The following is a 16,193-nucleotide window of genomic DNA, read 5'->3' as shown; positions in this document are numbered from 1 at the left end:
AACCATCTCTAGTCCTTTGGGATCTGTGTCTGAAGTGCATGGCTTCTTCAACAATAGGGACTCAACATCTACTTCTGGGAAGCAGCCATGAACATCGTCAATAGGCTACAATGTTTTGGGAGTCTCTTGGACAGCTGTGACTATCAGCTTCAAGCAGGCTTCTGATGCCTGGAGTTCTGGTTACTGCAGTCACTCCAGGTTGTATACTCATATCTGAAGATTTGGAGCTGGGAACTTCCTATGAGAGAGACCATGCAATGTCTGTCTTTCTGGGTCTGGGTTGCCTCACTCAATATGGTCTTTTCTAAGTCCATCCATTTAGCTGCAAAGCTCATGATTTCAATTTTCTTAACAGCTGAATCACATTCCATAGTGTATATCAGCCACATTTTCATTATCCATTTGTCAGGGGAAGGACATTTAAGTTGTTTCCATTTTATAGCTATTGTGAGTAGAGCACAGTGAACATGAGCAAGTATCTGTGGAGTTCGATGTGGAGTCCTTTGAGGGTATACCAAGGAATGAAACAGCTGGATCATGTGCTAGACTTACTTAAGATGAGGATTTGTTTAGTTAATTGAGGGATTCTCTCTATGGATTTCCAGAGTGGCTAGATATTTTTGTTTGTTTGTTTTGGGTTTTCTAGACAGGGTTTCTCTGTCCTGGCTGTCCTGGAATAGCTCTGTAGACCATGCTGGTCTTGAACTCAGAGATCTGCCTGCCTCTGCCTCCAAAATGCTGGGATTAAAGACATGTGCTACTGGTGGCTAAATATTTTGTTGATAGGGTTTTTATCCCCTATGTTTTGGTTTTTGATGTTGCTGGTTGGATTAATGGTAGTATTTTTCTTCCTTCTTTTTGAGAATTTGTGATTTGCTGTCTTGCCTATGGATGATTACTTTCCAGTTCTCCTGTATTTATCTATTCTTGACATGAAATTTATTATTTCCTAGCCAGGTGGTGGTGGCACACGCCTTTGATCCCAGCATTTGGGGGGCAGAGGCAGGCGGATTTCTGTGAGTTCGAGGCCAACCTGGTCTACAGAGTGAGTTCCAGGACAGCCACGATTGTTTCACAGAGAAACCCTGTGTCCAAAAAAACAAAACAAACAAACAAAGAAAAAAGTGTTATTTCCCATGTTCTCAAGGACGATTCCTCTGACTCTCCTGTGTATCTTCTGTTTCTAATTTATTATCTGCGGTACTGCTTTAGTGAAATCAGTTGTGTTAACTCAGGACTGTCTTGAATTGCACTTATGTCTCCATCAATTAAAAAGACTATTTTTCTGGAGGCAACAATATGTTTAATGGTTTTCTCTCCAAGCTTCCTGTGTCAGTCCATGATTTCCTGGATTTGGGATCATGGACTGGACACCTGTAATCTGTTGTTTGGGTCTTTTCATTGTTCTTTCACAGCTTTCAGTATTAATTTTTGCTTTTCCTTTTTGACTCCTTGTATGAAAGGGCAGCAAGCCATCATTCATTATTCCTGGAAGAGAAACTCAAAGAAGAGAAACGGAAGGAAATGGCTGATTCTCCAGTAAACATGTCCCAGGTCAGTGGTCATGTCCACTATTGTTCTAGAAATGTTATATTTTGAGACATTGAAAGACTCTGTTTTTTGTTTCTGATAATTCTTTTTAACTTTATTATAAAAAAAAAAAAAGTTAGTTGCACTGTTGATAACTGCTGAGCCGTCTCTCCAGCCCTACCTGCACCCAGCTTTGACTCATGATTTTTAACCATGTTGTTTGTTTTGTTTATTTCCACAATAAAATCCTTCTTTTAACTATTAAAAAAAAGTTGCAAAAAAAAACAACAAAAAATTCTCATATTGAAATTAACCAATTATACAACTCAATGAACTTTGTGGTTGTTTTTTTGTTTTCAAGACTGGGTTTCTCTGTGTATCTCTGGCCTTCCTGAAACTGACCTTGTAGACTAGGCAAGCCTTGAACTCACAAAAATCCACCTGCCTCTGCCTCCCAAGTCCTGGGATTAAATGTGTGTGTCACCACACCCGGAAACTCGAAGAACTTTTATGCCATTACAGTAGTCATTGGGAACAATAGCTCTGAAGCTTCACATTTTATTTTATATGTTCACAATCGAATGTACTCATCCACCAACAAAAACCAAAAAGCCTGTGACAGAATTAGAAGAAGAAAAGCAATTTTCTGCATATCCTTTTTCATAACTGATGTTCATTACCTGCATTCAGTCCTACCTCAAGCCCTGATAACTGTTAACCTTTCTTGTTCTCTTTTTTCCAGATTCTGCTATGCCCATATGTATGTTGTTTCCCATATATATAAAATATAGCAAAGTTATTCATATGAGGGAAAAATGTGGTTTCTTCTCTCTGATACTGTATGACTGCACTTAATATTACATATTTTGAGTCCATCCATTTTCCTGCAATTTTTTTACTACATGTTTCTCTTCAGCTGATTAGTATTCCATTTTATGGGTATACCATTTTTATTACCCATTCATCTGTTGATAGACAATTAGGTTTATTCTAATACTTGGCTATGTTGAATACAGCAGCTGTAAACATGGGGTGTAAATATTTCTAGTGGGGTATGGTGTTCTCTGGTTATATTCCTAGGAGTGACATTCCTTCGCTGGGTCCTTCAATAGTTCTATTTTCATTTTTTTCAATAACCTCCAAACTGTTTAATTTACACTCTCACACACTCACACCAACAGTTAATGATGTTTCTTTTCTCTCCACATCATCTCTATCATTTATTGTTAGATTGGTTGATGACAGCCATGCTCTTCCTGGGGTGAGGCAGTATTTCAAAGTAGATTTAGTTTGTTTTTCCATGATGGCATTTTAGGGATCCTGAACACTCCTTGCAACATTTATTGGCCATTTGTACTTCTCTCTTCACAAAGTATCTATTCAGATCATTTACCCATTGGTTGAATAGCAGTTTTATTTCTTTGGTATTTAATTTCTGTAATTCTCAGTAAATTCTAGATATCAGCCCCTATCCAAAGTGTCCCTGGTCAGACTCTCTCCCATTCTGTGGTGGGTCTGTGTGCTCTGCTGATTGTTGCTGTTGATGCCCATCTGTTCGTACTTGGGTTTGTAGCATGAATCTTAGAGAGTCTTATTAATAAAAATCAAACCCGAGGCCAGTTATTGGGGTGAATGCTGGTAGATCAGATGCCAGAACAAGCCACAGCTACCTCACCTCGCCGGATCCTCAGCTGGTCTTGCTTCCTCAGACTGGAGGCTTCTGTGTCCTCATCCCAATGGCTCTCAGCTGAACTGCTGCTAGAAGCCTGAAAGCTTAACCAGCCAAAGGCTTAACCAGCCAAATGCTTCTAGTTTCTGGTCTGCACACCTTATATATTTTTCTGCCTTCTACCATCACTCCTTGGGATTAAATGCTTGCTTTCTGGGATTAAAGGCGTGTGTCACCATGCCTGGCCATTTTCAATGTGGCCTTGAACTCATAGAGATCCAGAGGGATTTCTACTTCTGGAATGCTAGGATTAAAGGTGTGAGTGCCACCATTTTCTAGCGTCTGTATCTAGTGGCTGTCTGTTCTCTGACCCCAGATAAATTTATTAGGGTTCACAATATTTTGGGGAACACAATACCACCACATGGGTTAGTTCTGCTGTTGGGGTTCATTCTAATGTATAAGTTTTGCCCATCCCAATAGCCTCATGGGGATTCCCTATGTTTTCTGGTTTCTGTGTTTCAGGTTTTTAAATAAGGTCTTTGATTCATTTTTAATGGATTTTTGTATAAGGTGAGAGATACAAATCTAATTTTATCCTCCTGTTGGATCCAATTTGGCCAGCACCATTTGTTGAAGAGGATATATTTTTGTAATGTACTTTTTGCCTCCTTTGTCAAATATTAAGTGAGCATCGCTTTCTGGTTCTCTTTCTGGATTCTCTATCCAGTTCTGTTAGCCTCTTGTCTAATCTTATGCCTGTACCAGGCTGTCTTCATGATTACAGCTTTACAATACATCTCCTGTGGCACTTTTCTCAGTTCTGCCCCCACCCTCCCCCTGCTCCCATTTTGTTTTGTTTTGAGGTACACATTGCTATGGGATGTCTTTCTGTACACTGTGAATATATGTTGCTCTCATTGGCTAATAAATAAGCTATTTTGGCCTATGGAAAGGCAGCTTAGAAACAGGCAGGCAATCCAAGCACAGATACAGTGAGGAGAAGGGCAGAGTCAGGAGACTCAAGCACACCACCCAAGGAGCAACAAGATGCCAGAAGACCAGTAATGCCATGGCCACGTATAGGAATAGGAATAGATGAATAGGAATGGGTTGAGTTAAGTTATAAGAGCTAACTAGCAAGAAGCCTGAGCCATAGGCCATACAGTCTGTCGTTAATATAACCCTCTATGTATTTACTTGGGACCGAGTGGCGGGGGGACTGGGTATTTACTTGGGACCGAGTGGCGGGGGGACTGGGTGGGACACAGGAAAAACTTCTGTCTACAAATGGTGCCCAACACGGGGCTTGAACCCATGACCCTAATGCTTCCCAGAATTGGAGAGGTAAGTGTGACTTGGTGCCTGGCCATGTTGAAAAGCCGAGGGGGCAGAGCCAGCAGGCAGTGCTGCCACTTTCTTCCTAGCCACACAGTTTAACATTTTTAAATCTCTCCTGGTAAGGCAAAGATTGCAAATATGCAATAAGAACACATTCTGGAAGAAACTCTAAATGGGTACAGTATGTTTAAAAATATACATAGCTTTGGGAGAGTAAAGAAAAGGTATAGATAGTCATAAAAAACAGAAATACATTGTTTTAAAATAATAAAGTTCTCAGAAAAGGGAATAAAATAATATAATGGGCCACATTAGGATGGAAGATACACAGAAAGTCTGGATTATGTGTATTATTATGTTGTCTTTAAAGTTTTGACTGCTATGAGATATTTGATTATAAAAGCTGCTGGATTAAACCAATCTACATATTTTAAAAATATCTTGATTCCAAAATTTAAGTCAAAAAATATGCCACTTTGAGAGAGAGTTTATGCTTTTATTTCCACAGAAAATAAGAGGCTCTGGATTCATTCTATGTTAAAAAAAAAAAATCAGATTTGATCGATGAAGACCCCTTGACATCCTGGCTACAGACATGGAAAACTTTTAGGTTCACCTAAAGTTACTACAAGACAGATGATGTCTATTTTATCCGTTCAAACACATAACAAGAAATCATCATTGGATGACATGTACAATGCACAGTCTTAATGCAGATATGATATGTAAGTTACCTTTAAAAGTTTAGGTATTTTCAGGATGAGAGGACTAGACACCAATGAAAACAAATGGCCCAGATGATGTAGCATCTCAAAATGTCTCTCAGCAGCTCAGAATGCCTCTGTTGCAGTTTTCTCTGAGTTCTGCACTCAAAACAGGTTCAAGGCTGCTGGCTGAGATGATCCTGCCTCACAGACTACTCTAGTAAGGACTTGACCATAATCTAAATTTTCTCAGGGTCTCCCAAAGATTACCAGTGCCCCCAATTAGCAGGAAATAGCCTAGAAAACTATGCCCACATTCCAAATAAATGAATTATGGATGTCTTTGTTTAGGGGGTTGGTTACAAATTGTTATTGGTCATAATCTCCTATTAAAAGAAGGAAGGGGGATATGATATAAAAATGTATGATATATAAATAATAGGATAAAAGGGTAGATTATTGAATCTACTTTAATCCAAAAAAACATCTGTTAATCTTACATATTTTACATTAGTATGGATTTGGTTTATTGATACAAATTTAAAGTTAATTTTACTATACTGTATACATATTTCTACTCTTGTTTAAGGTATTATGTTTATGCAACTCATTTTAAATTATAATATATAATTAAGAAATACAGATTAATAATTAATCATCTATGATGATCAAACATAGTCATGTTAATTAAGTTTTCTAAATATACATAAATGTATTTCAGTTAGGTAGATAATCTTCAAACACTTCAAAGACCTACAGAATATGGCATTTAAAATGTTTTTTAAAACTTAAACTTTTCTGGACAGTGAGACATGTTTGCTCCTGGCAGCACCAATTTACTTCAAAGAGAAAGATAGGCATCAAAGACACTCCATATGGAGTTTATCTTCTTCTAGGCAAAACTGGCCGTTTAGACAAGAAACTGCTCTTGCCTGAACTGCTTGACAATATGGTATATAAACTGGACATGCAGCACCCATGGAAAAATGACCTCTAAATTTTGCCAAAACAAGGTCTGATGGTCCTTTTGGGTTCCTGCTTCACAGAAAATACTACCAAACATTCTGCAGGACACAGAGGAAAGTGACTGATATAATCTGCCAATAGGTGAGTCAATCCTTCAAATTTCCTGCTTCACAAAAAGTCTGCCAGAGACTCTAGGTCTGTACACTAAAGAGGGATGCCCCAAAATTACAGAGGAACTTTGGGTGACTGTCAAGGCAACCAGATGTCTCTCTCATTTCTAGACTATTGGAAATTGCTTACAATGCACTTTCTGTTTACCTAGGTAATTATATCCTTGTGGGGTCTTTGATGGAATTAAAGACTGGATAATTATATTTTCCTTGGTTACAATAAAAGATAAATTAGATTTGAAACTTAAGACAAATATAACGTAGATAATAAAATATTTTCATAAATTTTGCTAAATACTAAATAACTAATTCTTGCTTGATAACTATTTTCTTATATATAATTTTACTATTCTAAAATTAAAATCTTCCTTTTTGATTAGACAGAAAAGGGGAAGAGCTATGGGATGTTCTTCTGTATGCTGTGAATGTATGTTGCTCTCATTGGCTAAAATAAGCTACTTTGGCCTATGGAAAGGCAGCTTAGAGGGAGGCAGGCAATCCAAGCAGAGATAGAGAGGGAAGAAGAGTGGAGTTGGGAGAGATGCCAGCCCACCACCCAAGGAGCAACAAGATGCCAGCAGACTAGTAACACCATGGCCACAGGGCAACACATAGATTAATAGGAATGGGTTAAGTTATAAGAGCTAGCTAGCAAGAATCCTGAGCAATAGCCCATACAGTTTGTAATTAATGTAAGTCTCCATATGTTTACTTGGGAATAAGCAGCTATGGGACTGGATGGGATTCAGGAAAACTATCTACAACACATCCCATATCTACCTATGACCTGTAATTTGGAAAGTATTTCCTCTGTGACACATTAACAACAACAACAACAAAAATGTTGGGGCCTGGTGGCTATTGCCTCATGCCTTTAATCCCAGTACTTTCTTGGAAGAAGCAGGCAATTCTCTCTGAGCTCAAAGGTAGCCTCTTCTACAGAGCTAGATCCAGGATATCCAAATTCTGTCTCAGGGGAAAAATAAAATGGAAGCCCAATTGCTACAGCGAATGGACTATATCCTTATATCTTGTTGAGTGAGGCCTCATGTGCTGTGTAGGCTCCATTTGCGGGATCTGTGCCATGCCCTTGAATCATGCTTATAAAAATGTATATTGAAACGCAAGGACTAGTTGCTGCAAATCTTAGAAAAGTGTGCGATTTAGAGAGACAGGAGGATAGATAGACAGGAGGATAACAGAATTGGATAGAGAATCCAGAAAGAAAAACAGAAAGCTATGCCCACTTAATAGTTAGCAAAGGAGGCAAAAAATCTTGGTTCTTAATACTAAATAATACTTGGTTAAGCACACTAGAAAGTGTAAAACCTGGCTGGCACATCTGTCTTGATCGTGCCATGAAATTGGTGTTCTAGAGCATAATATCAGCTTGTAGTCTACTTGTATTTCTCTTTGGTGTTTCCTATCACAGCATTGTTGATTCGTCCATGTGTTTGTTGACACCTGATATCTATTTGTCTCAGAAGAATTGCTGCTCACATCACTCCCTTGGTTAGGATGCTCAGTGGTAACTTCCCAAGCAGGAGATGTCAGTGTGTCATCCATGGCCCAGGCCCATCTCACTGTCCCAAACAGGATCCCACTGTGCAGCCCTTTCTGGCTGGGACTCATTACATAACATTATGTGGAATGCATCAGGAATAATGTCTTGAGGACATTGACTGACGTGTATAAACCATCATATTTGATTCAGAAAGAACATTCCTCATGATTGCCTTCCTCTAGTCAGTTCCTGTGAGAGTCATGGCTCGACTCCTATACCCTGAAGCTGCAGTGTTTTAAAGTGGAGATTTGGGGAATAGGCTCTGACCCGCAGGTTTGAATTTCTATCCCTGCCTCATGGCTCAGACAGAATATGTCACCACTTTCCATTTCCAGACAAATAAAGGAAGAATCATAAACACTACTAACCTAAAATCTGTTAGACTATACAGCATAAGTAGTAAAAAGGAATACATTGAGGACTACAAATTCAGACACAGTAGCTCAGATTTCTCCTGAGCCATCCTTCTGTGCTCTTTCATATTTGCAAAGCACTGAAAGGTGGCTATAATTCCCACACACTTTAATATATTCATTTACTCACAGGAAATCTCTGTCACTTCTGAATGGATCCACAGTTAATACACTTACATATACATGCTTACTTGCAACTTAAACATTATTTGGTATGTTTTTGGACTTCCATAAATTTTTACAACTCTTGGGGGGTGAAATATTATTGAAAACTTCTGACATTGTTATTTGTCTAATTTGCCTTATGCCTATATTTTAGTTAAATTTTAGATTATATCAAATGTGGCTGATGCAGATTTTTCTATCTGCTTGGTAGTGGCCCAAATAGCCTCATAAAATTAATTACATGAACTATCTATCTCATATATTAATTTCGGCAGCATGCAGTGTTGTTATGCTCCTTGTTACTGAGGAAAAAAATCCAAAACCTCTACCTATAATGTCAGTCATGATGTCTGCCTTCCATACCTACCCATTTGCTATTTAATGGTGTGGCATTGTACCTAGAGTTTAAACATCCCAACTGAGCCTGTTAGAATAGTCATGTAAGACCCAAGTACATACAGGATTGATATGTGTCAGTGTTTTAGCATGATCTACAGGTACAGCATTTAAAACACATTTTGTCATCATGAATTTTCCCCCTAAGACATGTCTGCTGTGATCCTATGTGACATAAACACAGCATCCATAACAGATAGATAACCATGTCCAGACCTTAAATATATTTCTTGTTTCTTATACACTGCTTGTAAGACTATTGTTTCATCCTGTTTTCACAGAGTTAGAAAATCTATTATAGAATGTGACTATGTTAAAGATCATCCTTTTGAATAATTGTTTGCGCTCATTTACATCACTAATTTTCTTAAGTCTACTTATATCTAGAAAAGTACTCTGTCTGGTACCACTTGGTCATCTGTACTTTTTTGTTTGTTTATTTTCTTTTGGGGACAGGGTTTCTCTGTGTAACAGCCCTAGCTGTCCTGCAATCCACTTTGTAGACCAGGCTGGCCTCCAACTCACAGAGATCTGCCTGCCTCTGCTTCTTGAATGCTGGGATTAAAAGCATGCACCACCAAACCCAGTTAAACTGTTTTTTTTAATTGCAGGGTCTGTTGACATTCAGGGATGTGACTGTAGACTTCACCCAGGAGGAGTGGGAATGCCTGGACTCTGCTCAGAGGGCTTTGTACATTGATGTGATGTTGGAGAATTACAGCAACCTGGTCTCTGTGGGTGAGAACATTTTGCTTGTAGAATTCCTAACCCATCTTTTGTTTGTTCTGACTTTATAGACTATGAAAGCTCTGATTAGCTGTCTTGGAAACAACAGGAGACTAGATAAAGTTTTTTAATAGAAAAGAACTTTTCTATGGTATCTGAAAAAAATAAACCCTTTGATTCTTCAAAGTAAGCCTTTAATCTTGGAATTGGGTCTTCTGTACTCTTTCTTGCTGAATAAAAGCTAATTACGGACTCCATAATTATTTCATCTTCCTTGTAGGATTTCATTGTGTTTTTCTGAGAATCCATACAATTATATTGAGTGAAAATTGTGGGAGCTGTATTCTACATAGTTGCTGGTTGACCTAAGAGAGAACTTAGAGAGACAGTCATTTATCAAATGTTTAATATTGGGACAAGCCCTATTCATAAGACTTTTACTCATTTTCAGAGAAATATTGCATATGCGATCCTGTCCACCAACATGTGAAGACTGAAAAGGAGTCTTGTCAGTGTAATGAGCTTGGCAAAGTGCTTCATGACCTCTCTAAATATGCACTTTATAGAACAAGTGAAACTACAGAAAATGCCAGTAACTACAGATGCAGTAACCACAGGGGTGCCTCTATTGACTCATCAGTCCCAGATAGACATGAAAGCATGCACACTGGAGATGAACCTTGCAAATCTAAAGACTGTGAAAAATCTTTAAATTTGTGTTCCAGCATGACTCAAAATCAAAGACTCTACACTGCAAAGAAAGAGCACAGGCAGGGAGAATATGATGACTATCTCACCTTTGTATACAGTCTTTTGCAACAAACAATTGGAAAGTCACCACACCGGTGTGGGAAATGTGGAAGATGCTTCAGTACTGCCTTAAGCCTCAGTGTACCCCAAAGAATTCATACTGGAGAGAAGCCCCACAAGTGCAACATTTCTGACAAATCCTTCACCCGTTATACAAATCTTAAAAGACATCAAAGATTCCATGCTGGAGAGAAGCCTTACAAATGCAATGACTGTGACAGATTCTTTACCCACTATTCATCATTTAGAAGGCATCAGAAAATTCATTCTTTAGAGAAATTATACAAATGTAAAGAATGTGGTAAGTCCTATATTGAATTATCACATCTTAAAAGGCATTACAGGATCCACACTGGTGAGAAGCCTTACAAATGTGAGGTCTGTGACAGATCCTTTAACCAGTGCTCAAGTCTGAAAACACATCAGAGACTTCACACTGGCGAGAAACCTTACAAATGCAAAGATTGTGGAAAGTCATTTCCTCAGTTGTCAGCATTTAATAGCCATCAGAAAAGGCATACTGGAGAGAAACCTTACAAATGTAAGGACTGTGACAAATCCTTTGCCCACTGTTCCAGTTTTAGGAGACATCAGAAAACCCATACTGCTGAGGAACACTGCAGTTGTTCAGAATGTGGCAAGGTCTTTCATCAGCTTTCACACTTTAGAAGGCATTACAGACTCCATAGTGGAGAGAAACCTTACCAATGTGAGGTATGTGACAAATCCTTTACCCAGGACTCAACCCTTAGAAGACATCAGAAAATTCATAGTGGGGAGAAACCTTACAGATGTATGGAATGTGACAAATCCTTTACCCAGTACTCAACACTTAGAAGACATCAGAAAATTCATACTGGGGAGAAACCTTACAAATGTAAGGAATGTGACAAATTCTTTACTCGGGATTCAAATCTTAGAAAGCATCAGGAAGTTCATACTGGAGAGAGATTTTACAGATGTAAGAAATGTGACAAACCTTTTACTAAGTGCTCAACTCTTAGAAACCATCAGAAAATTCATACTGAAGAGAAAAATACTGTTTTAAATAATGTGACATAGCATTTATACAGTATTCTATGCTTACAAATCACAGCAGTATACATAATAGAAACATACATAGCCAGGAGTGGTGGCATACAACTTTAATCCCACCACACAGGAAGCAGAGGCAGGAAGATCTCTTGAGTTCTGAGTTTGAGGCCAGCCTAGTCTACAGAGCAAGCAAGTTCCAGGTAGCCAGGGCCACACTGAGAAACCCTGTCTCTAAAACCCAAAAATAAATAACATAGAAAAAAAGAAAGATAAAGATAAGAAACTTGTGAAAGCCTTTAAGGAAGATTTAAATCTTAGAAAATACCACAAAGTTATTTTAAAATAAAATTTTGCAAATGTAATTGTGTGAAGAAACTTTTTTTTCTCTTCATTGTTTTTAATGTTATGGTTGCTTTGCCTGCTTGTATTACTGTACAGTACATGTATGCCTGTTGCTTGTGGATGTCTGTAGATATAACCAACCGTCTTATTAAATAAGAAACACAGAGCCGATTCAGAGAAGAAAGCCAAGAGGTCAGAGCTAAGAGCTTTACCCTTCCTGCTTCAGTGATCCTCTTCAGCCAAGAGAGCTCTCTGAAAGGGACCTACTTCCTGTGTGTTTGTCTTTATATAGTCTTTCTGTTTTGCCTTCTCATTGGTTGTAAACCCAAACACATGACTGCCTCGTCACTGCCTGTCTGTAGAGACTTCCAGGTCTTCTATGGTTGGGCTTGAGATTAAAGGCCTGTGTCTCCAATGCTGGCTGTATCCTTTTACACACAGAGATCTACCTAGCTCTGTCTACCAAGTGCTTGGATTAAAGGCGTGCGCCACCACCGCCACACTCTTGCTATGGCTCTAATAGCTCTGACCCCCAGGCAACTTTATTTATTAACATACAATTAAAATCACATTTCAGTACAAATAAAATACCACCATAGATGTCAAATGACAGCATCACATCCCCTGATGCTGTAGCTACAGACAATTGTGCACACACATGTGTGTTGGGAAATGAACCCTGGTCCTCTAGTGTTGTATCCATTTTGTGAAACCCCCAGAGACCACCAAGGAGCCAATTTCCAATGCAAACACATAAGGGTTCTTTTATTGTCAGATTCAACCTTGGCCACCAAATGGCAGATGGAAGGAAATGTGGCAGCGGTGGTGAGCCAAGGTGTAGAGAGTTTTTAATAGGGAAAATCTGCAAGCCGGGAATTGGCAACTTGGGATTGGGTAGAAGGAATATGGGGCAAGATGATTTTTTTGAAACTATTGGTCTAGATTTTGGGTGTGAAACCACATTTGAAACCACTGGGTTAGACTTTTGGCAGGGAACCACAACCTGCTGAACAGAATTATCTAGATTGCTCAGCAGGATTATCTATATAGCTTTCAGGGCCATCAACCACAGACAGAATGTCCACAGGAGCATACTGTTCTGTATCGGTTGGAGTTGTCATGGCACTTTCCTGAGGTCCTTCCTGGAATTGAGCACAGCCAGTGGTCTAAGATGGTGGCCTTTTCCCTAAGATGGGGTCTGTATTGCCTTCACACTAGAAGAGAGGCCAGTGCTACTAACCAGTAAGCCAATGCTTCAGCCCCTGGGAAATGCTGTAATAAAAACATTTATCTTGTTCAACATCCAAAAATTCATAATACTGCCAGGTATGGTGCATGCCTTCAATCCATGCACTCTGGAGGTAGAGGCAGGTTGAACTCTGTGAGTTTAAGGCCAGCCTTATCTACAGACCAAATTCCAGAATAGCCAGGGCTACACAAAGAATTCCCCAAAATCTTCTAAAACCAACCAAAACCTTGGGGGGGGAGGAGGGAGGGAGGGAGGGAGAGAGGGAGGGAGGGAGGGAGGAAAGGAAGGAAGGAAGGAAGGAAGGAAGGAAGGAAGGAAGGAAGGAAGGAAGGAAGGAAGGAATAGAAAAGAAAACAGAAATCCCTGAAGGTATGTGTGAATTCATTTTGAACTACTGAGAAAAGTATGTGGAAGTATTTACTCCTAACTAAATAAAAATGGTATAGCTCCCATTAACTGCCAGTAGACCTTTAAGAAGGAAAGGACTCTTGGGACTCTCCCTCAGCCATGATGAAATGGCAATTACCCAATCTTACATGGCTGCTGTTGTCAGTACTGTACTACCCATTACCAACTACAAGAGGATGCTTCTTTCACCAAGGCTGAGAGTAGTATAAATTGATAATTATAAACATGAATATTTAGATGGCAGATAACAAGATCATTAACAAAACATCTATATGTTCTGCCTTTGGATTTTTAATTCCCAAGCCATGTTTTTGACCCTGTTACAGTACTAGGCATGAGTTCCCCTCTATGGAGCAGAGCTCAAATCCAATCAGGAGAGAGGTTGGTTGTGTCCATAAGCAGTAATGCCAGTGTTGCACCAGTGCACACATCCTGGCTTGTTGGTTGGTACTGTAGGATGCAGGGTCCAGGGATAGGTTAGACCATTGACATCTTTTCTCTGCAGGCCTGTGAAACCTGGCCGGCAGGACAGTCCCTGGTAAGTTCTAGTTCTATGCTCTCCCTCTATCATACAACCAAAGTATTTGATGTCTTCAGCTACACCCTGTTGCTGTGGGATGTTCTGTATAGCAAATGTGTTGCTAATTAGTCAATAAATAAAACACTGATTGGCCATTGGCTAGGCAGGAAGTGTAGGCAGGACAAGGAGGAGAATAAAGCTGGGAAGTGGAAGGCTGAGTCAGAGAGACACTGCCAGCCGCCATGATGAGAAGCAGCATGTGAAGATGCTGGTAAGCCACGAGCCATGTGGCAAGGCATAGATTAATGGAAATGGATTAATTTAAGCTGTAAGAACACTTAGCAAGAAGCCTGCCACGGCCATACAGTTTGTAAGCAATATAAGTCTCTGTGTTTGCTTGGTTGGGTTTGAGTGGCTGTGGGACTGGCGGGTGACAGAGATTTGTCCTGACTGTGGGCCAGGCAGGAAAACTCAAGCTACACCCTGTACTTATGGTGGCCAAGCAAGAGCACTGGCAATGACCTGTTTTGTTTGGAATGCCTCTGGGGCCTCCCTGACCAGGAAGGCCTAGACAGATAACCAGTACCTGGTACAGTGAGTTCTGTTTAATACCCATGGTGTCTGGAAGCAGCATTATTTACCCACATAGGACACCTGTGTTCAAAGTTTTGTTTTTTGGTTTGGTTTTTGTTTTGTTTTGTTTTTTTTGGGGGGGGGTTGGGGTTTTTTTTGTTTTTTTTTTTTTTTTTTTTTGGTTTTTCGAGACAGGGTTTTTCTGTGTAGCTTTGCACCTTTCCTGGAACTCACTTGGTAGCCCAGGCTGGCCTCGAACTCACAGAGATCCGCCTGGCTCTACCTCCCGAGTGCTGGGATTAAAGGCGTGCGCCACCACCGCCCAGCATGTGTTCAAAGTTTAAAAAAAAATTGTATTTCCTATTAACTTGTAAGACAGTGGGATTTCATAAGTTTCAGACGTCCTTCCTCTTGGTTGACCATCCCATTCTTCCTCCTTTCTTCCTATTCCATGTCCAGTTAAACATTTAGTATACATTATCCAGTGCTCATTATTTTATACCACAAGTGTTCTACTATCCTCTATTGTCATATTATTTACTTGGGTTTCCAAATGATAGTTTCCCATGTAGTTTCTTCATGGACATCTCTCTTGAGTTGACCTTTCAGCAGGCCCTCTCTTACCACCACGCTGTGGTGATATATTGTGTACCCTAATAAAATTTGCATGAAGATCAGAGAACAGAACAAGCTACTAGATTAAACATAGAGGCCAGGCAGTGGGGGCATACACCTTTAGTCCTATCACTCAGGAGGCAGAGATCTGTCTGGATCTCTATGAGTTCAAAGCCCCCCTGGAATACATGAGATTGATTCAGTCTAGGAGAGAAACAGCCAGGCAGGGAGTCACACATCTTCAACCCCAGTACTTGGGGAACACAGGCCTTTAATCCCATCACTAGGAAGGAAGTAACATGGCTGGGCAGAGAAAGGTATATAAGGCATGAGGAGACAGAAACTAAGTCTGTTTTCAGCTGGAGGCCTTTTTGGCTGGACCCCTTTTGGCTGATGACTCAGAGACAGTCAGAGGATTCATGGAGTTGGTGAGGTTAGAAGTAGCTGTGGCTTGTTCCTTTGTCTCTCTGATCTGTCCGCATTCACCCCAATATCTAGCTCTGGGTTTTTTTTAATTGTTAGACCATTTAAGTTTTGAGCAACACCACTCCACTACATACTTGAACCATTCTGCCCCCAGAATACCCACTCTCTAATTTCATATCACCTATAGTCTACTATCCACCCTCTCTTCCTGCTTCCTGGCTTCTACGTATAGTCTTACTTGAACACAAAACAAAAAGGAGTGGTTACTGTGTATCAGCTATCTCTGATATTTAACCCTTTCATCTTGGAGCAAGCCCCTCAAAAGTCTGGATATTAATAGAAAGGTAAAGGAATGGGATGCTCTAGTCAGAGGTGAATATTTCATCTTGCAGAGAAGGTTCCAAAGCTTAGAAGTAGACAACTTAATGGTTTCAGGAAGTTGCAGAAACTGGCAAGATTCACTAGTGCCCTCCTGCCTCCAGGATATATAATCGGTAAGGATGGCTGACACTGTCAGACAAGCTGACCTGTTGAGAAGATGCTCAGACCAGCCATGAAGCAGACCTGGACC

The 16,193-nt window shown here is 39.9% G+C and overlaps 1 pseudogene; it reads left to right on the top strand.

Annotated features, from left to right (window-relative positions):
* The window catches only part of LOC131894185 (zinc finger protein 54-like), a 30,083-nt pseudogene extending 18,232 nt beyond the window's left edge, over positions 1-11,851 (top strand).
* Positions 11,852-16,193: the final 4,342 nt, after the last annotated feature.

This window comes from Peromyscus eremicus, chromosome 1, assembly GCF_949786415.1.
Source record: "Peromyscus eremicus chromosome 1, PerEre_H2_v1, whole genome shotgun sequence".
NCBI lineage: Eukaryota > Metazoa > Chordata > Mammalia > Rodentia > Cricetidae > Peromyscus > Peromyscus eremicus.
This window is presented reverse-complemented; position numbering and strand designations above follow the sequence as displayed.